Source organism: Chamaea fasciata, unplaced genomic scaffold, assembly GCF_029207755.1.
Source record: "Chamaea fasciata isolate MVZ Bird 193981 ecotype frontalis unplaced genomic scaffold, bChaFas1.0.hap1 SCAF_30, whole genome shotgun sequence".
Classification (NCBI taxonomy): domain Eukaryota; kingdom Metazoa; phylum Chordata; class Aves; order Passeriformes; family Sylviidae; genus Chamaea; species Chamaea fasciata.
The window spans coordinates 646,836-666,909 of record NW_027094115.1 but is presented as its reverse complement, the minus strand read 5'-3'; the positions used below and the strand labels follow the sequence as shown (position 1 = coordinate 666,909).

At 47.9% G+C, this 20,074-nt stretch overlaps 1 protein-coding gene across 1 annotated transcript in view; it reads left to right on the top strand.

Moving 5' to 3' along the window:
- The first annotated feature begins 612 nt into the window (after window positions 1–612).
- The window catches only part of SLC23A2 (solute carrier family 23 member 2), a 50,712-nt gene continuing 31,250 nt past the window's right edge, over window positions 613–20,074 (top strand). The window contains exon 1 of the mRNA XM_066206228.1: window positions 613–699. The gene's annotated coding sequence lies outside the window, so the exon portion shown is untranslated. The remainder of the gene's footprint in view (window positions 700–20,074) is intronic.

Genomic DNA, 20,074 nt, shown 5'->3' with positions numbered 1-20,074 from the left:
CCGCAAAGTTCCACCTGAACGTGAGGAAGAACTTTCCCGTGCAGATGACCAAGTACTGATTCCTAGAACCAGAGTAACAACAACAACCTCCTGAGTTGGAAGGGACCCATCAGGACCACCGGTCCCACTGTCAGCCTTGCACAGGACATCGCAGCAACCGCACAATGTTCTGAGAGCCTTGTCCCAACACCCCTGGCGCACTGCCATCGCTCAGGCCGTGACCATTCCCTGGGGAGCCTGTTAGTGCTCCATTGCCCAGAGATGCTGCGGAGTGTCCCTCACCGGGGGTATTCCAAACCCGTCCGGACACAATCCTGTGCCACGTGCTCTGGGATGACCCTGCACGAGCAGGGAGGTTGGACCGGATTCCCCACTGCGGTGCCTTCAACCTGCCCCATCCCGTGACTCTGAGATGTGTGTCTTTCATGCACAGACCGTTGACACGTCCCTGCAGCTGGAGGCTTCTCCCTCAGGGCACACGAGGCCATTTCCCCCTCCCAGAGCTGGGACCGCCATGGCGGCCGAGCCCTGAGGGAGCGGGACCGGGGCTGCGCCATTTTGTCGGGGGCGGAGCGGGGCCCGTCCCGCCCCTTGCTCTGCCTGCCGGGGCCGCCCGGCCTCGCCGCACTCGCCGCGGAGACCGAGGGGAGCGGAGCCGCAGCCCCCAGCGCCATTGCCGCCTTCAGCCCGCCATGGCAGGTGAGCCCGTCCTCCCCCTCCTGCTCCCGCCGCCGCCCGCCCTGAGAGAGCCGCTCCGCGGCGCTTCCCCGCCGCGCTCTCCCCTCAGCGTTCTCTCCGCCGCGCTCTCGTTCCGGCGCTTTCCCCTCAGCCTCCCGGCCGCTGTCACCTCCGTGCTGGCCTGGCATCCCCGCGCACCCGCGGCTCGCCCCTCGCTGCCACCGGCCGGAGGGTCGCGGCCCCCCGCAGCCTCCACCATGTCAGCCAGCCGCGGTTCACCTTGGCCGCGCGGCTCCCGCGCCGTCCGCACCTCTCCGCTCCTCCTCTCCCTTTCATTTCGCATTTGTGGGTTGAATAAAACCCTTCCCTGTGCTCCGCGCCGCCGATTTCTGCCTCGGCATCGTCTCCGGGGTAGGGGAAGGGGCGCGGGGGGATGCCCAGGGTGGCACCTGCGGCGGGGTCACCTGCCCGGCGAGCAGGACCGCGCGGGCATCGATCCCCGGGGCGGGGTCTTCTCGCCGTGCCGCTGAGGTAATTATTTTTATTAATTATTTTTTTTTCCTTTAATCTGAAACAAAATGGGTGGCAGGAGCCGTAAGCTTGCAGATGGGATGGAGAAATGCAGGTTAATTCTCCCCTGGTCCTGAAGGGGTGGCCTCGCTCTTCCCTGATCCTGTTCTCGTGATACGCTTTAAAGCTTTCCCCCCCACACCATTTAAAAATATTTATTGGCCTTTTTTTTTTTTTTTTTTTCTTTTCCAGTGCACATCGAGGCAGTAAATATTTCAATTTTCTGGTTTGAACTTGAAAGCCCCGTTCGAAATCTTGTGCGGTTTTCTTTTGTTTTAAGGTACATTTTGGGTGGAAAGAAGTGATGTAGGTAGCGCAGAAAAATGCCCGAACAAAGCTTGTTGCGAGCCTATTAGGTTTCCTAGAATAAGGACTAACCACTGTCATATATTCCCGTTTTTTAGTGGGTTTTGCCTTTTTTCCACGAAAGCTGGGAATAAGGCAGAAGCTTTGCAGTTTTGTTCCCATCCCTTCATTTTGGAGCCGTCGTTGTCATTTTGTACGCACGGAAGAGCAGCCCTTGAGGCAGTTTGGGGCTCTGCTGGCCAGGTGAGTGCGGGCTGTGCTGACCCCGAAGGCAGCAGCACAGCCGGTGGAAGATTCTGGCAGGGAAGGGAAATGCCCAGAGTTTAAGACAAGGTAAAGACCTGGCCTGTTAAATTTTTCCGCCTTGTCATTTCCCACATGCAGCTGACTCCTGGTGTGAGTTCGGTGCCAGGTAACTGCCGGGCTCCCTGTTGCTGAGCTTTAATTTTCAATAACACCAAATGCTCGATATTCACAAGGAGCTTAATATGTCTGTGTGTCCTCACTGCAGCATAGTGCTGCCAGGCTTGAGCAGGCTTTAAATTACCCAGTTTAAGCGTAAAAAAAACCCCCAAAAAACCAAAAAAAGAGTTGGTTTGGGTAGTGCTTTTCCTGGCAGGTGGAGTTTGATGCCGGCTCTAAAACGAAGTGGAGAAGCAGAACCAAAGCTGGAGTGATGAGCAGCTGATGGGCTGCACAGTGCCAGAGCCAAGCTTAACTACACACGTTGGTCTGCCAGGTGATTTCAGTGTCGATAAAGGATTATTGCAACAAGTAGCTCAGGTTAGCAAACTGGAAAATAATCCTTGAGATATGTAGAGCAATTGGATTAGTTGATGAGCTCTTGCACCCCTACTCTTAGCTCCCAGTCGTGATCCAGATAGCTTGAAATTAGAGCAGTGTTAACATGGAGATGCACTGAAACAAATTCAGCCTTGGGCTAGCAAGGAGGTTAAGCAAGCCCTGAGATTTTTATCACAGATTTAAACAAGCCTTTGGCTTAGTCAAGATGCTAAGAGGACTTGAAGATGTCTTGTCAGAGCCCTGGGTACGAGAGGAAGTCGCACTGGGGTTCTCAGGGGCGGGTTGTGCTCCTGCTGTGCCTTAACAGGCCGAACTGGAACGGTTTAAGATCCATCCCAGTGTGGCACTGGGCTTTAAGCCCCGCTTTGAGCCAGGCTTAGCTTTGCTGAACTCTCTGGAAGCACACGGCTCTCAGCAGATGGAAGGAGCTGTATGGGAGTCAGGTTCTCTCAGAGCACGGGCCTGTTGCTCCTTCAGCATTTTCAGCTGGGAAACAAATGGGAAGGAAAAGCAGTTTCTCATACAGTGGGGAGATTTGGGCTGCGGGTTGATGGGTGTTTCCTTGGGTGATAGTACCTCTTGAAGCACCTGTCCCTCACCCCTGGCAGTGTCCCCTGGGCGCTGGGACACCCCCGGAGGGGTGGCAGCTCAGTCAGGGGTTAACCCACCAAAGCCTTGTGTTTCTGTGGCACCCTGATCTGTTCCGGGAATTTTTGTACTCTTTCCCCCCCCCCCCCGAGTCCAGGCAGACCTGAGCGTCCCTCCCTAAGTCCATGGTAGGTGGTCTGTGGGTGTATTTAAACCTTGCTAATATGAGAATTTCTGTCTCGCGAGGTCGTCTAACACGGAGTTGAATTCCAGTGGAGAAATAGAAATAATTTCTTTGTTGGTATCACTTAGTTGGAGACTTCTTCAGGGGAAGCTTGAGGATTGTTTTTTTTTTTTTTCCTAACAGAAAACGTCTACTCTGGTTTTCCCCCGTATTTGTTTAGAAGAACCTGTAAAAAATGCTGCGTTTGTATGCAGTTCCTGTTTCTAATGTTTTTTAAATTAAACCGAGTTTTTTATCTTTGATTCTGTCAGTATGTTTGGGGGTTTATTCCTGGTGCAGCCAAATCTGCCAATTTCTTCAGCATGATGGAGTGTCCCCGAGGGGATGTGACATGGCTTTGTCGTGTTGTGGAAGTTGATTGGAGACCATTGAAAGGAAAATGCGTGAAACTCCGGGTATTGTCGGTATGGATTCCTCCAGAAGTAGCTGCTAAGCTGCTCTCCTGACTGGTCTGAACTGCAGCGATTAAACCTCTCCTGATCCTGGGGGCAGGGGAAGGCAGCTGGCACCCCCTGGGAGCTGTTCCCACCACGAACTGGTGTCATTTGGAAGGTTTTAGAATCCTGGAATGGTTCGGGTGGGAAGGGGCCTCAAAACCCACCCAGTGCCACCCCTGCCATGGCAGGGACACCTTCCGCTCTCCCAGGCTGCTCCAGGCCCCATCCAAGCTGGCCTTGGGCTCTTCCAGGGATCCAGGGGCAGCCACAGCTTCTCTGGACACCCTGTGCCAGGGCCTCCCCACGCTCCCAGGGAAGTATTTGTTCCTGGGAAGATCTTGTTCTGCTGTAGCTGCTCCTGTCAAAGTCTTTGTGTGAGCCATGTAAGAAGTCTCAAGCCCCAGAAGTTTCTGTAAGGCCATTTCTTCACTAGATTTATTTTGCTCTTGAGCACTTCTTTATGTGTTTATCCTTAGAGGAGAAAATGCAGATGGCTGCACACAGCCCTTCTACTTCCATTGGAGCTGATGGTTTATACGTTGCTGGAAAATCTGTTTATATCAGGTGTTATTTATGAAGGCTCTGTGGTCATGACATGGCCTGACAACAGTTACAGTGGGGGTTATTTTACTTAAAAGCTGCAGGAAGACAATATTGACAGGACGAGTAAGAGATGAGCATCCTGATGCAGTGAAGGCAGGAGTAAAATAAATCATTACAAATGAAAGTTCTTGCTGTGTTCTCCAGCCTTCCCCGGGGTGAAGTGTGTTCAGACACAGCCAGCTTCGTGGGGTGCACTGAATATCTCTGTCAGTGCTTGGGAGCACATTTGCTTTATGGGCAAACGTTTTTAGTTGTTATGAGCTGTCTCAGGACAGGGCTTCTTTGGTGGCAGGAAAGAAATCTGATGATATTTGGCTGTTTTCAGGTTGTGGGAAGGAAATGTTTGCTGTCTGAATGTTCTTCTATTGGAGATGAGTCTACGTGGGGATTTCTTGCCATGGTAATTTGGCCCGGAAAGGAGCAGAGCTACTTCCTTGGAAAGGCGGTTGGGGTGTTGAGACATCGCTGGCGCTTTGCTGGAGAGAGAGAGAGAGAGGAGGAAGGAGAGCTGAACTGGTAGCTCAGAAGTCTCCTGGTGTATTTTCCTCCCTTCCACTCACATTAGTCTCGGCCGTTCCTGTTGCCGAACCGGGGAAACGTGTGTGGGGTCGGGGGCACCACGCACCCGGTGATGCCCTGCGCGGCTCCCGGGTTTGTAACGCCTTCTCCGGGGGGACGAGGAGCTGAGTTTTGGGTTTGTGGTCCGCAGTGTTGTCATCAGCCCCGTCAGCAGCGTCACCCTCGCCTGGGAACTGTGACTCTTCCCTGGACTCTGCCGTGGGCCCGGGGCAGGGTTTGGCTTTGAGAGCTCCGGCATGGTTTTGGGAAGGGTAAATTGGCCACGAGGTTGTGCCCAGGGTGCACCGGCTTTGGGTGTCTCTGTTCCTGTGTGGTGGGAGTGGATTGAAATGCTGTGTTCCCATCCCACAGCTCCTTTTGATTGTTTGCTGAGGAATGGCTGGGCTCGAGGTAACTGTAAAACTAGTATTTTAAAGAGTTTATAATTAGAAATTCAATGATCTGAATCTCCCCATGTCTCAGTTCTCAGGCCAGAAGATGCAAGTGCTGGTTGAGGAGGAGACGGGGGCAGGGAGTGCACTTAAACATCCAAGTGTCTGCCCTTATTTCATTTTAATATTACTTTTAAATAGCAGCTTCAAGAGAGAATAAACTTGATCCTATTTCGCTGGAAGGGTATTTCCAGAGTTCCTTCTCAACACATTCAGGCAACCAGAATATTTTATTCTTCCCTCAAAACCTGTGTTACTAAGCAGTAATAAATCGATGTGCGTTTCTAAAAGTGTCCCAAGCATCTTGTGGGATGGCATGGCTAGATTTTAGCTGCGTATTTTGAAGACTGAAACATCTCTGTCCTCTGAACCAGGAATGTTTTGATCTTGGACTTGTGTCAGCAAAGTGCCTGAGAAAACAAGCTTTGTCTGATAGTTGTATTATTTTTAGGAGCAGATGAGTCCCGTTGTTGTGGTGGAGGAGCTGAGTTGTCGCACAGTACCTGGGAGTATCAGAACTTTCCAGCTCTGTGTGCTCTGAAAACAACAACTGACCTGGTTTCTGTATGTTTGGGTTAAACCAGCAAGTGCCCTTCCTGATAAAAGGGACTGTTTAAATTTGTCACCCACTTTATGCTCACTTTAGAGTAAAACTGCTTGAAGAATAGGCCCCAAATGAGTACGATGGTGAAGAAGGGACTGACTCACCGTTTTTCGGTTTTGACTGTTTGGAAATGTGAGTCACCAAACTGATTTTGATTTTGAAGGGCTCCATGTTTCCCAGTTTTTCTCTGAATTTATATTTAAATCAAACTGTTGCAGAGCTCATGCCATTCCAGCAGTTAGCTGAAGCATTTTGGGAATGCAGGGTAGTGGGAAAGTAAGTGAAAAACAACTTCGGGGGGGTTCATGCACTGACATTTCCTGGGCATTAACGTCGGGTGTGAGCTTTGAGAAGTTTGGGCTCTCAATGGAGCGACACATTTTAATTGGCTTTACTCCTGTTTTGCATGGCCGTGAAATGGCAGCCCAGGGCAATAATGTCGATTTTAGTGTTTTGCTGGCTGTTACCCATTTGTGAGATTGTAAAAGTTAACAGAACAAAGTGCAGCTTTAATAGGAAGGTGCCTTAAACACTAATGCGCTTGGCTGTGTTTATGTACTGGGGTGGTTAATGTGAATTTATCCCAGGCTCCCAGCCCTCTGGAAGTCCCGTGGATCTGCTGCTAGCATTGGCAAGGAAATGCCCGAAGTCTTTGACCACCAAGCCCAGCTTTGCTGAGCACCCTGTTTTCTAGCCCAGAAGCCACCATCTGAAGGGTTTCCTGTTTTTCTGACCTTACTCGTGTTATCACTTAACTGGAGCATCTTTAATTTCAGCGGGAAGCTCAGCTCAGGTGCTGCTGTGTTCTGCTTTTAAAGGGAACTGTGTGTAAATGTTCTCAGCAGCATTCAAGGTCAAGGAGAGGATCTCATAAAACGGGCACGTGACTCCGTGTCATGGCTTTCACTTTTTATTTAGGAGCTTGGAAGGGAAATAAAATGCACTGCGAAGTTAGCAACCCTTTCTTTTGTGTGCTGATTGAAATGAATCTGTCTCAGAGCTAATAGCACTTAGTGGACTCTGCTGTGGGAAGGTTTGAATTTTTATGGAGTCTTTGAATCCCTGTGACAGGAAAAACTCATTTTGCTCTGTTTATTACTTGTCCTTTGTGTGGAGAATCCTGTATCCAGACCCTCACCATACCCAAGCAAAGGAAACACATCCTTGTTTTTGCAGGCTCTAAAGCGCCAGCTCTTCACAGGTTGCAGCAGCTTTTTTTTCTTCCCTTCTCTTTTTCATATTTTGTGCAGAATTAATTGTTTCTGAAAGGTAACTAAGTCTTCCCGATGCAAGCAGGATTTGCTTGGTCATATTTTAACAGACTGCGGTTTTTGATAAAAGCAGACAGATCATGGTTTCCTGATAAGCATTTTATTGTATTAAGACCAAGCCTAAGGAGTAGTTTGGATTGAGACTGACAAGAAAGAAATTGGAGTTGTAGGTCCCTGTTCATAGGCTCAGAGTGCAGGAAATAATTACTGTGTTCTCATACTGTTCCGTGTCCTTTCATCTCTGGGAACAATAACAATTAGCAGTAATTTGCTGATATTGGATGTATTTGCATGGGTGCCATTTAATTTTGTGTGTGGAATTTTGGGAGGTTGTGCTGAGCAGAGTCATTATCACCAATATAATCTCACAGGGCTCTGGTCTGGTTTATTCAGCCTGTTGGACACTTGTTACTTGTAATTATTTCAGCTCACTGATAGATGTTTTTAAAGCTCAAAAAAAAAAAAAAAAGAAAAAAAGGAAGAGGATTTTGGGTTCTTTTAACACCCAGGTGTTGGGGGTTTGTTGTAGTCCTGTCAGATGTTTTCCTTTTCCATCTGTCCTGTTGGCAAATACCAGGAAATGCAAAGGATGGAAGGCTTTGGAGTCGCGATCCTCGTCATAAAAACACGATGTGCAAACCCCTCCTGCAGCAGGGGAAGAGCTGCTGCTCCTGTAAACATCACCTGCTAATGAGCTGCTCTGCTTTGGAGGGGATCAAACACAGCTAATGCTTTTCATGGAGATGCCTAATCAGGCACAATAGAACCAAGCAAAGCTGTCAATTAAACCTTCTATTGAATTTCCCAGTATAAATGAGGCTGAACCCACAGCACTGTCTGAGCGCCCCTCCTTGGCTGTTGGTAAAGGTTTTGTGGTCAGTATTGGCCCAGTTTTGGAGCTCACTTAGGTACACTCCCTCTGCATTGGTCTTTTCTCCTAATTATTCAAAGGGCAAAATGTGTGCTGAAGTGCTGTTCCTTCAAATAGCAGCAGCTAAGAAGTCTTGCATTTATCTGATGCCAATTAAGTAAGAATAAGTGTGATTATTTTGTTAAAAGCGGTGCTGAAACACATCTGCCAAAGAGCCCTGAAGATGAAGCAGCAATTAAGGCACAGTATTAAACCCACAGTATAGGTTAGAAAAGGATTGGTTTACTGGCAGAAGTCAAAGATGTTTACTAAAGGTGATCTAGAGGTTTATTTTCCTAACTTTTGCCAAAGTACTTTTTTTTAAAAGTCTTCCCAAAACTAAGAAGTTATCTTTCAGTGACCTATAGTTGGTAAAAATATTATTGTATGTAGTGTGAACTATGAAAATATTAAAATCCTTCGTGCTTTTCTTGAGCAGCCAGTTGGGTGTTTTAACTGGCTGTTCCATTTCTGGCCCTTCACTTGAAGAAGCCACTTAACCTTTACCAGTTCTGTTGCTCACAGGGATATTTAATGCATTAATATCTATTTAATGCATTCGTAATTATCCGCTTACACAGGGAGGAAAATCTTCAAAGCCACTGCGCTAAATGACATTGCCCATCTCTGCCCGGTGACATGGTGTGTGACACAGGGCTGAGGTGGCAGCTGGGCTCCAGCAGGTCCTGTCCCCTCCTGCTGCCTGGACTGTCCCCATGGCTTCAGAGGGTGGAAGGAGCAGAAAATGCCCGTTTCTGAGGAGGTCAGTGCTGGTGGCTGGGCAGGAGCTGCTTTCACCTGAGCCTGTCTGAAACAGGAACATGGGAGTCACCCAGCAGGGCTGGCTGAACACAGAAACACTGCCGGGCTTGTTGTGAAATTAATAAATTAACAATTGGTTGGCTTAACGTATGGGAATCAAACCCAAGGCTGCGTACAGTTGTTTGGTGTGTGGGCAGGGAATAAGGAGCGCTGGTTTGGCTTAAATATCATTAATGGTACTAATGATTTAATTTTTCCCCAGTGGCTGTGGGAAACGGAGTTGTGCTTGGTGACCAAAGCTCCTGGGGCAAACAGCTGGGCACCAGTTATTGGTGGGAATATCAGCTTCTATTATTGCTAATACAGTGAATAATGGCATCTGTTCTTGCTCTGTGACACCGAGAGATGCTCAGCCTGTGCCCTGCCTTGTGCCAGCTCCAGCAGGAAGCTTCTCCTGCTGCTTTGGGTTTGGCTCCAGGTCAGGACCTCCAAGCCCCGCTGTGGTGCCAGCCCACCCTGGGAAGGGGTTGGAGCAGCCGTGCCAGGTTTGCATTCCTGCAAACCTCCGCCTTTGGCCAGGAGGTCCTGAAGCCGGAGGATCCTGTCCTGCAGCACAGCAGAGACTGCTGCGCACGGAGAGTCTGCCCCTCAGCCTCGGGAGCCTTGGAACATTTCCTCTGTAAGTGGTGTAAATTCGCTGATTATTCCCAGGAAAGATTTTGAAGTAATCTCGAAGGAGCAAAAGGTCACTGAGCAAGAAGGGCATAACTCTCCCAACTGGATAATTAAAAAGAAAATTAAAAAGTGTGCTAAGTTGAGATTGACTTGTGGCCATGCTTTGAAGATTAAAAGGGCTTTTTTCATTTCAAATGCAGGAGGCTGGGATTGGTGGGAGGACGAGTTGTGGCTGCTGGAGCTGTTGGGCTGTGAACTACTGAGCTGTGAACGAGATCCCGGGATCACTGACCAAAACCATGGATCTCTGCTCTTTCTCCCCTCTGCTTTTTAAGCATTTAGTCTTGCAGCTGGAGTTTTCAGCCTGACTTCTCACTGCGTAATGCAGGGCGATTTTTAGGCATCCAAGCAAATGACATGTTGAATGAAAAACTAAACAAATTATTTTGCATACAAGTACTTTGCCTTTAGAAAATTAAAAAAGCAGCTTCAGCTAAAGGGTGGGGCTTCCCATGTTCTTTGCACAGCCTGCTGAATTTTTCTGTGCAGGAGTGTAGAAACTATTGGAACTATTTGCTGTCACAAAAATAGGGAGAGAAAGCTAAAATACGAGTGTGCAAACTAACTGGTCATTGGTGTGTCGAATCTGGCCGTGTTTCCCTGGGCATGGAATGGGTTGGGATGGGAGGGACCTCAAAGCCCATGCAGTGCCACCCTCTGCCCTGGGCAGGAACATCTCCTGGTGTCCCAGGGTGCTCCAAGCCCTGGCCTTGGGCACTTCCAGGGGTGGGGATTCCGGGAATACATAAAGGTAATGATGCGTTAGGGGTAATCTGGGAATGCTCCAAGGTAATGATGCGTTAAGGTTCACTACCTCTTATCCTGAGGCAAAGCCCAGGCTTTGCTTCTGTCTTTCGTTCTAAGACAGAGGATTTGAGCTTTACCTTTAATTACAGGAATACCTGGAGCTCCAGTAGGGGAGTCTGACTTAGTTTATGGACAGGGTGAATACAGTATCACCTCCCGAAAAGCACATTCCTTCTCAGTAATTTTGGAGGTGCTTTGATCAGTGCCTGTGGAGTGTAGGGCTTTGGCTTCACGATTTTTTTGTTGTTCTTTCTCGACAATGATTCCTTATTTCTTGCCCAGAAATCAGCCACAGGTATTCTTAAAGGCACTTCCATTTTGAATTTCCTTTTGTTACACAGAACTCTGTCTCTGCTTTGATGTACCTCTCAAATCCTGGGTTCTTCTTACAAGTATTTAAATACACTCCATTGGCAGGAAAACTTCTAATAAACACCTTAATAATACAGGTTGTAGATGAATTAGGGATTTAAGAACAGAAGTTGGCCACAAAGCATTGCATTGTCCAGCTGGAATGTGGGATTCATTGGCCACAGATTGCCCCAAGGTGTCCTTTCTCTAGGAGAGAGAGATTCGTGGGTTCAGCCAGTACACGGGGGACACTCTCAGGTCGGGGCCAAGACTGGGCATCGCTCCCTGAATTACCTGGTAAGCTTTCAGAGCAATTCCAGTAATTCTCCGTGTCGATTTGAGTCAGCACTAGGGAAGAGCAGTAGATGTTTTCATGTTACAGCAGATCTTCTGGTAAGTGCTTTTTCAAGGAATTCGTAATTCATTGAATTTATAAACATCACTCTAAGATCAAACTTAATAGCTGAGGCTTTCTGCTGTTCCCAGTTGTGGGTGGAAGTGGATCTATTTATTGTGCTCGTGTGTGATGCTATTTTCTGTGTTTGCTGTATTATGTTAAATATATTCTGGAGGATGTTCATGAGAGGCTGCTGATTAAATAAGCTGATGTAAAAGATCACATATTTGCTGTGGCTTTGGGAGGAAGAATACTTAAATTAGGAGATCGCTACAAAAATGTAGTGAGGGGGCTTATTGAGCTGTCAGAAACGAGGCCTCCTCCGCCTCACCCTCTGGATGAAACAGGATGTTCTTGCAGGGAAGCTGTGCCTCTCCCTGAGCACTGCTGGCACTGAGTGACTGCATCACTCTTGCTTTCGGGTAGTTTTCTTGTTCTTACTGAAATGTCAAAGGAGGGATTTGCTTACCAGGTGTTTGCAGCGCCTGGGTGGCACTATTGTCGCTTTGGGGATGGGACTTAACCACTGTGTGCCACCCCTGTGCAGGGTGAATAGGGAACTTCAGAGAAGGATTTTATCCTGCCTGAATGCTGCAAAACTGCAGAGAATAAATCCTCAGAATAAATATTCCAACTTGGAACGTTGTTGGTAGTTTTCCGGTGTGTGTCCAAGAGCAAACAATTTGGCTGGAGCACTCGGAAGTGTTGGGTCATCCTCAGACTGAACACTGTCTGAGAAGAAGGCAAAAAGTTGGATTTTCTTGTAATAATCAAAGTGAACTCCTCCTAGGAGTAACATTTCCAAGCAGTAGAAATGCTTCCACCAGTTTGCATTTCACATATTAAGCGGGTAATAAAAATGATGAGTGGCTATGTCAGACCATCACCACCAAGCTCCCTAGGCTGAAGCAGAGCAGGATAAATCCTCTGCTGTGATTCACCTCCCACAGTAAAGTGCAGCCACACACAGCTCTTGGCTGTTCATTCCCACCTGGCTTCCACACCAGTTTGGAACTTGAAGCTGCACTGTGAAATAGTTCCGTGCTTGAGCCAGTGGAGTTACATTTTGCATTAGCATTGCCTGAAGTGTGACAGTGGTTCCAGTTCCTGCTCACTGCCGGGAATTGTAACGCAACAACCCATGCCTGGATCTGTCCCGACATCAATCCTGGCAGCTGGGATTGAAGTGGAGGTAGCCAGATTAGCAGGTGGTTTATTTGGACTGAGTATAAATGCAGTGTAATCAGAAATAAATTGTTCGAATGTTGAAATTCTCCACTCACCGGTGATGAATTTTGGAGCAATTAGTTTTAATTGCAAGGTAAATAGACAAGTCTTTGATTGCATACTTAAGAATTTTAATTGCATTGAACTCAGTTATACTTTGAACTGTCATGTTCAGGGCAAGAAGTATTTGAGTCCCTGGCATTGTTTAATCCAACTATTAAAAAAAAATAGTTGGATTAAACAACAGTTTGACATCGGAGTAGAAAAAGCAAGTGGCTTACTTATTTCAAAACGTAAAATTTTCCTCTTGCCACTGATCACTCAGTCCTGTAGCTCCATGTGAGCACATCAAACGCCTTGATTCTAAAACAACTTCCAGCACATTCCTTAAAAGTGTTACAGAGCAGTGATCTTCAGCCAGTCTGGGTACAGCAGTTGGTATTTTGTGGTCTTAAGGTTTGATGATGTTTGTGTTAAGGGCTCTAAGATTTCTTTACCTTGAAATTCAGATATTGTGTTTGTGAAAACATTTGGAATTCAGAAGGCAGGAAGAAGGGATCTAATAATCTAAAAAGGGAGCAAACGGAGGGGGAAGCTTTCCAACATCTCTTTGCAGTGGGGATTAAAGGCTGGAATATCCTCTGAGTTTGTGTGCGCACACACTGCGCAAAGCAGTGGAGATCCTTGGATCGCTTCCATGGATCTGAGCGAGGGATGAATAAGGAGCGTTGCACGGGACAGGCGTCAGCTCTCAATTAACTGTGCCCTGCTCAGGCTTTGGCTCGTTGATGCGGGACCGAGCACACGCCGAGCCCGGAGCAGCGAGCGGCGAATTCCGACTTGTGCGAGGCTGCCGGGGCTCCCGGAGCTGCGGGGCTGGACAGCCCTGGCAGCTTGTCTCTGCCTCCACACATTGGGGTGCAAAAAGGGCATTTCAGGTACAGTGAGCTCATCTTTGTGCCCTCAAGCTCCACGCTCTTGGCGCGCTCTCCCTTGGGTGCAAGGAGTGGAGTCCCTGCCGGTAAATCCAGGCAGAAGCTGCTCACTGGGTGCTGCTTTGTGGTGGCCTGCTCTGGTCATGGCTTCAGTGTCAGCTGTAGGGTGATGGTGTCTCGGTAATTTTCTGAAAAGGGAAATGGGGGATAGGGATGGGGATGAGTAACTCGGTGGCAGCTTGAGGCGGGGCTGTGATGTGACAAATTACAAAGTGATGTTCAGGAGTGTAAGGGCAGCCTTAGGCAGGGCTGTGCTCCCACAGAAAGGGAGTGGGGCTGGGAGAAGAGGAGATCTGTGGGAAGCAATTCTAGAATCCTAGAATTGTTTCAGTTGGAAAAGACCTTTTAAGATCAAGTCCAGCCATTGAGCCAGCACTGCCACGTCCACCACTAAGCCATGAATGCCACATCTCCATGGCTTTTAGACACCTCCAGGGACGGGGACTCACCCACTTCCCTGGACAGCTCGTTCCCTTTATTTATTTCTTGTTGGTTTTGTTGTTGTTTCAAGTCTTTCACTTCTTCTCCTGCGTGCCTTTCCATCTCCCTTTGCCCTGTGCCCATCATTGTTACTCAGCGTTTTCCACTGGGGAAGTGCATGAGCCCAGCACGAGTCCTGGTGTGTTTCAGTTCTCAGTGAGGCTGAGGATCCCTGACCCTTGTCTCGGGAAGAGCTCTGAGATCTGGGACCTCTCAAAAATTTGTCCAATTGCTGATAAAAACATTTCCGTGCAAGTTGCACAAGGGAGGCTCATGGAAAAAACACTTGGAGAAAAGCCCCGTCCAGATTCCATCTGCTGCAGCCAGGCGTGTAAATATCCGTGCCAGTTGTGTTTGGAGGGCTCTGGCTGGGTCTTCTCCCCGTGGAGCTGCAGTTTGTGGCCGAGCTGAAGCTGCCGGGGCCGGGCTGCTTTGCGTAAGCCCGGCGGAGGCATGGAGTAACCGGGGCGTAAAGCGGGGGGGTGTCCAGGGCTGCCTCCTGCCCCGCCCTTGTGTAACCGCGGGCTGGGATGGGGCACGGAGCACTTACGCAATGGGGAAGTATAAAAAGAGTATTAAAGTGCTCCTGGGGGATGAATGTCTGCATCCTCCCGGCTGCTGCTGCTGCTGCCGCCCCGGGCTCCGGCTGGAGAGGCACTGCAGGAGCTGCCTCCGAGAGGTTGGTGCAGGTTTGCCTTGGGATTCTCAGCACGATGGTGATGGTTGCAAAAACTCAGCTGGTTTGGTGTCAGCATTATGAAATAAGAAACTTTAAAACTTTTATTTGCAGGTGTGAATAACTAACTTTCCGTATCTTTAAACTTTGCTTTCCTTTTAATCTTTCAAATGGGAAAAACTTATGTGATATTAAGGTAGTAAAAAAAGATTTTAAGAAAAGCTGAGCACAAAGGTACAACATCTTGGTTAGTTTCTGAAAGTTTATTGATTCCAAATCCTAATAAGTTATGGCAAATGGAAGTGAAGTGTTTATTTCCAGCAAGCCTAATAGATAACTCAGTGTAAAACTTTCCAAGTGTGGGATCAGTTGCTGGGTTTGTATTGATTACTGGGCTCAAGCTGTTCCCTTTCCAAAGGAGCCACAGGGATGCCTCAGTCTTTGGGAAAGGAGCTTCACATCCAGAGCTGAAAAATTGGCACGTTACCTCCATTTACTTAATAAATGGAATTTTTCCTAGATGAGTCTCTAACTCCACCTTTGTTTTAATGTGATTAAAGTCTTGGAAAGAAGGGAGCTTTCATCAAAGTGCCAAGTCCTAGTACAAAGCAGGCTGAGAAAGGACCCAGTGTGAGCTCAGGTTGCTTTGAGGGCCATGAAGGAGCTTAACGAGCTGTGTATTAATATCCATGATAACGGGGAGGTATCAGAATGCTCAAATTATTAATTCTCTCCAGGGAGACTGTAAGGACTCCATAGCATTATAAATCAAATTACTGTGTGCCGTACAGTGTGTGAGGTGTGCTGAGCTCCAGGGCACACTGAAGGAACAGTGAGACAGGATTTAATTTTTATTTACCCTGAGTCTGGAGAGCTCTGCAGGTGTCAGTTCCCAGCAGTGTCTGTGCTACTCCGTGTACAGATAACGAGCTGTAAATTGTCAGCTCCCACCTTCTGCTCGCACTGCTCTGGAATTTAATCTCACAGCTTCTCTCATGTCCTTTCCCCATCCCTGTCCACTGGTGGGGTCTCCCGGGAAGGTGGCAAATGCACTGCACAGAATTTAGGCAAAACTGCTGCCTTTTGGAACAAGGAAATGGGAGTGATGTGGTGAGAGATGAGTGGGAGCTGCTTGGCCAGCGGTGTTCTGTATCAAACACCCTTCGGGTGACTGATGCTGGAAACGCTCAGATTTCAGCTGTTCTAGTTTAAAATCACAGCCTAACTAAGCTCTCAGTTAATAACTTGACTAACCAAACTTGTAGGTTTTGAAAGCTGTGTGATCCTTTGTTAAACATCTCATTCAGCTGGATTTAAGTCCCCTTCTCAACGAGCTCGTTCACACTGGAAGTTAATGAGATTTAGCTAATGTGCTTTAAATACACGGAAGGTTTGAGCTCGGCATAACTTTCCTGCTTAACTTTGTGTAGACTTGCCCTAATAACGTTGGTCAGTTATTAAAGCACCCTTCTGGATGGCAGTCAAAATACCAACTACTTAAAAAATTCATTCGAGTCTCCAAAGAAAGAATATGTTTGTGCTTTGAAGAGCTACTTTGAAGTGAGGTGAGAAGCTTCTTAAAGTCCCCATCACCTCTTTTTAAAACCTAAATTTAGTTTTTTAAGATTCAAGTGTTAGGAAATTTGGGTGTTTAGCAGCATTTTATTTGTCTCTGCTGCAGGTAAAGACCTACTGTGTGGTGTTAGGTTAAATGTGGAGTCTGTTTTTCCTCAGTTGTGGATGTGGTTCAGTGGAGGAAGGAAATCTCTGGAGCATTTAGGATGTGGTGGCATTTCAGTGCGGCTTCAGTTCATGGGAAGGAACTCGGGAGGCCCCTGCTAAAGACGAATCATGAGTTTCCTGGGACCACAGAGGCTGCTCCGAACAGCCCAAGAAAAAACTCACTCTGAGACTGAAGCAGGAGGATGGGTTTTGCAAGTAGCAAGAGAAAATTAAGTGTGGGTTCTGGGCTCCTTCTTCACATCTGCCAGATGGTGAAAATGCCCTGGAAGGCAGAAAAAAATGCTTTTTAGGCACTCCCTGCGTATGTGGACAGTGGGTGGGACCTCACAGGTGCTGTATCCAGGCACAGATCTGGGATGTAACAGCATGAAGCAATTGGACTTGTGGTTGTGGTTCTGCAGACGGGACTTGGATTGCATCCTTTCAGTACTTATTGGGCTTTTGTAACCTCAGTGAGGAGATAATTGTGGAAATTTTTTAACTGGGGAGAACCTTTTTCCTAGGAAAACATCCAGCATCCTTTGGACGCCTCTGAGTAGCAAACTTGGTGCTCTTTTGGTGCCTTGTAATTTGGTCCTCAATATTTGAAAACCCCTCGGTAACGTGCTGTTTCATTTCTAACAGGTTCTCAGAAAAGAGTAACTCTAATTAATGTCTGTTTGTTTGAGCTGTGAAATAGGTGTGGACAGCTGTGCAGGCCGGAGAGGGAAAAGGGGAACCGTGTTCTAAGGTTCTTCTGGGATTAAAACCAGCAGAAAAGTGACAACACGGACAAATCCAGTGCCTGGAGCTGATGCTCAGCAGACAAGATCTGGCTAATAACAAAAATATGAGATTTGGGCTTTTAATGCCTTAATGGCACAAAATCAGTACAGAAGTTTGGTGAGGGTGTAGCTAGAGCCAGTGGTGATCTGGAAAAAGCTGCAGTTCCTTAATTAACTGGGAATTGCCTTGCTTTTGTGTGCAATCGTGTGTCTGGCCAGGCACTGCTGTGCTCTGTAAGCAAACTTTGTCTAATTGGAGCCTCTACAACGTTCCTTAATTGTCTGTGCTGCTGGAGCACTCCTGTGTCCCTGATCAGTTTGGGGAAGGGTTCTGGGCAAGGAATTCCTTTTACAGCTTCCCTGATCTGTTGGTGTCCATCCTGTCCCTTCTGCAGCTTGCTGGGCACTCTGGTGCCCACCCCAGCCCGTGTCTGCCCGTCCCTTCTCTGGGTCTCAGTGTTGGGATCCTGGCTGGCCCACGGGAGCTCTGGCCCACAGAGGTGGTTTGGTTTCTCTGTGACTTGTCCTGGAGAGCAGGATCAGCTGCTTAGCCTAAAAGCACTTTTCTACCCCAAACCAAGTAAATCTGCTGCGTTTGTTACTGGCTTCAATTCTTCACGGCTGTGACACTGCAGGAACTGAAATTTTGCTTTAGCCTCGGTGTCTGGTGTGTCCTTCCCACAGTGAGCTCCCCAGCCTTCAACGAGAGCAAGTGGGGTTACAACTGGTTTTATCTTCTGCTCAGACTTGGAACATGTAACAAGAAAATAGCACACAGGAAGTCCAAGTCCCTTTCCAGGTCTCTGTTGCGTGTCTGCTGCCTAAAATACAATCTCAGACCGAGAGGATGCCTCGGTGTGTGTTAAAACACATCACATGCCCGATTGTCAGAGGTGCCAAACACTTGGAAATGCCATGGGACGTGGTGAAATTCCAGAGGCACCTCAAGTGGCACAGCTTCTGGCTGAGCATCATCTCTGCCTGCAGGAGAAAGTTGGTCTGTTCACATGAGCCTGACAGCTAATTAAAATAATAAATTGATGATGGTAATTAAACAGTGAGCTTAATTTGATTCTAATCTCCTTAGTGTGTGCAACAGCCAGAGTTTTTTTGGCTCTTCAGCTGTCTGTAACAGCCAGGAAGTTCTGGTTGGCTGTGCCACCACTCCTTCCTCAGGGAGGTGTGACATGGGACAAACACAAGCGTCTGCTTTTATCACCACACTTTTTGTGCTTCCTTTATGAGTGTTCCCCTTGTGCAGCAGGGAAGGGCCACCAAATTCAGGCCAGTCCCTGATCTCCCACAGGATGGAGAGGGGATGCCCACGGGGACTGACTGGGGACCAGGGCAGGGATTGTCTAAAGGGACAGGGAAAGTCTAAAGTATTCTGGTTGTTGTCACTGAGGGGTGGGCTCAGCTCAGCTGAGAGAAATTCAGGATCCAGTTGGAATTCAGCCTTCGTGGTGTTAGAAGGTTTTTGGTTTGAGTTTGGCAAATACGGGAATACACGGAGCTGCTGGAAATCACTTTGGAAAAACTGTAATTTTCAGGGCTGGAAGTCACGGGAGAGCCTGAGCTTCCTCCAGAGGGTTAATCTCTAGGTCTGCTTGTTGCAAATGAGCTTTACAGCATTGCCATGTCCTGAGCACGACCTGCTGCCCAATCCTGGTGCTGCCCCTGGCTAAGTGTTGACTCTTCTAAGAGAAGTTTAAAAAAACCCCCAAATCAACCCAAACTAAGAGAAGAGCCCCAAGAACTTGTCAATTCCTCAGGAATGTCACAGCCTGGAGGTCAGGTGGGTTTTGTTCTCCCTAGTCTTTGCTTTGCCAAGCTCTGGCTTCAAATGTTGATGTTGAAGGCTCTTCCACTGGGCCTTCAGCACTGTAGGAAGGAATTGCCGTCACAGCAAATCTGATCTAGGGAATTTTTTTGGTGTGGTTCAGCCAAAAACTATATCCAGTGCTTTTAAAGGAAACAGTGCATGCAAGGGAGGTGTCTGTATTCCATTGCCTGCTCCTTTGTGGGTTCATGGCCAGTTTTCCCTCCCATGGCAATAAGCTCTCTATGTCTATCTGCACCTTCTGTCCTGCCCAGGTTAAGCCTTGTATCTCCTTAAGAGATGAGCTTTGAAAGGATTTTTTACTGACTCACAGCCAGTTGGGTACCTTGTGAAGTGGAAGCTTTCTCTGCAGCCTGGTGACACGGGGGCAGATTTTCCTGTAGGAAAACCTTTGTGCTCCAGTGGATGTTATTTGTGGTGGAGGTTCCAGAGCACACACTTGCAGGAAGAAAAAGCATTTAAACACAGTCTTGCATCACAGATCTCTGTGTCTCTGATGGGTTTTACCTTTTTTCCATGAACTTTGAATTGCATCCTAATTTGTTTAAACGAAATAGCAGCAAGCTTGGCAAAAGGGAAAACGTGGTGAGTAGTCCTGGAAGCATGAGAAGGTGATGTTGTGTCAGACCAGAGACTGTCACCTCTTTGTGTCCTCTCCTGATGGCCCCAAGGCTGGAGGGAGCTTTTTGCTGGAGAAGAGGCAGATGTTAAAGGTGCAGAGTGGCCTTGCCCTGGCCAGGAGGCTTTTCCTCCTGAACTTGCACCGGGGGCTATCTCCTGCCCTTTGTCTAAATCCTAATCTTATCTCCAGCGCTGTAAACCCCTGGCAGCTCTTGGCCTTCTGTGTTAAACACAGGTGTACCCTAGAGGTAATTTGGTGTGGAAAGGTGAACTTTGTATCAGAGTCCTGAGAGAAATTTCACTTCCAGACTTTCTGTTTGATCCCAGCCTGCAGATGATGGCTTGTACTGAGTGTACCTGCCTGATGCTGAATGGCTTTTATCTCTTTCTCCAGGACTTTTCTGCTCCTGAGGAGCTGGATTTGCTCTGGAGGGCTGTAAAAATGCCTGAGTCATGTGGTGGGGCACTGGGGCTGATAAGGAATGATGTCTCCCAGATAGTTCTAGGCAGCAGCAGAGTTTATCTGCTTCTCTTTGACACTCCTGATTGCAGAATCAAAGGATTCCAGGAATCTCTGATGATGATCTGTGCCATTAAATGCAATTTTAATTGCTGGGTAGTTCTGGTTTATCTTGGACCAACCCCTCCTGA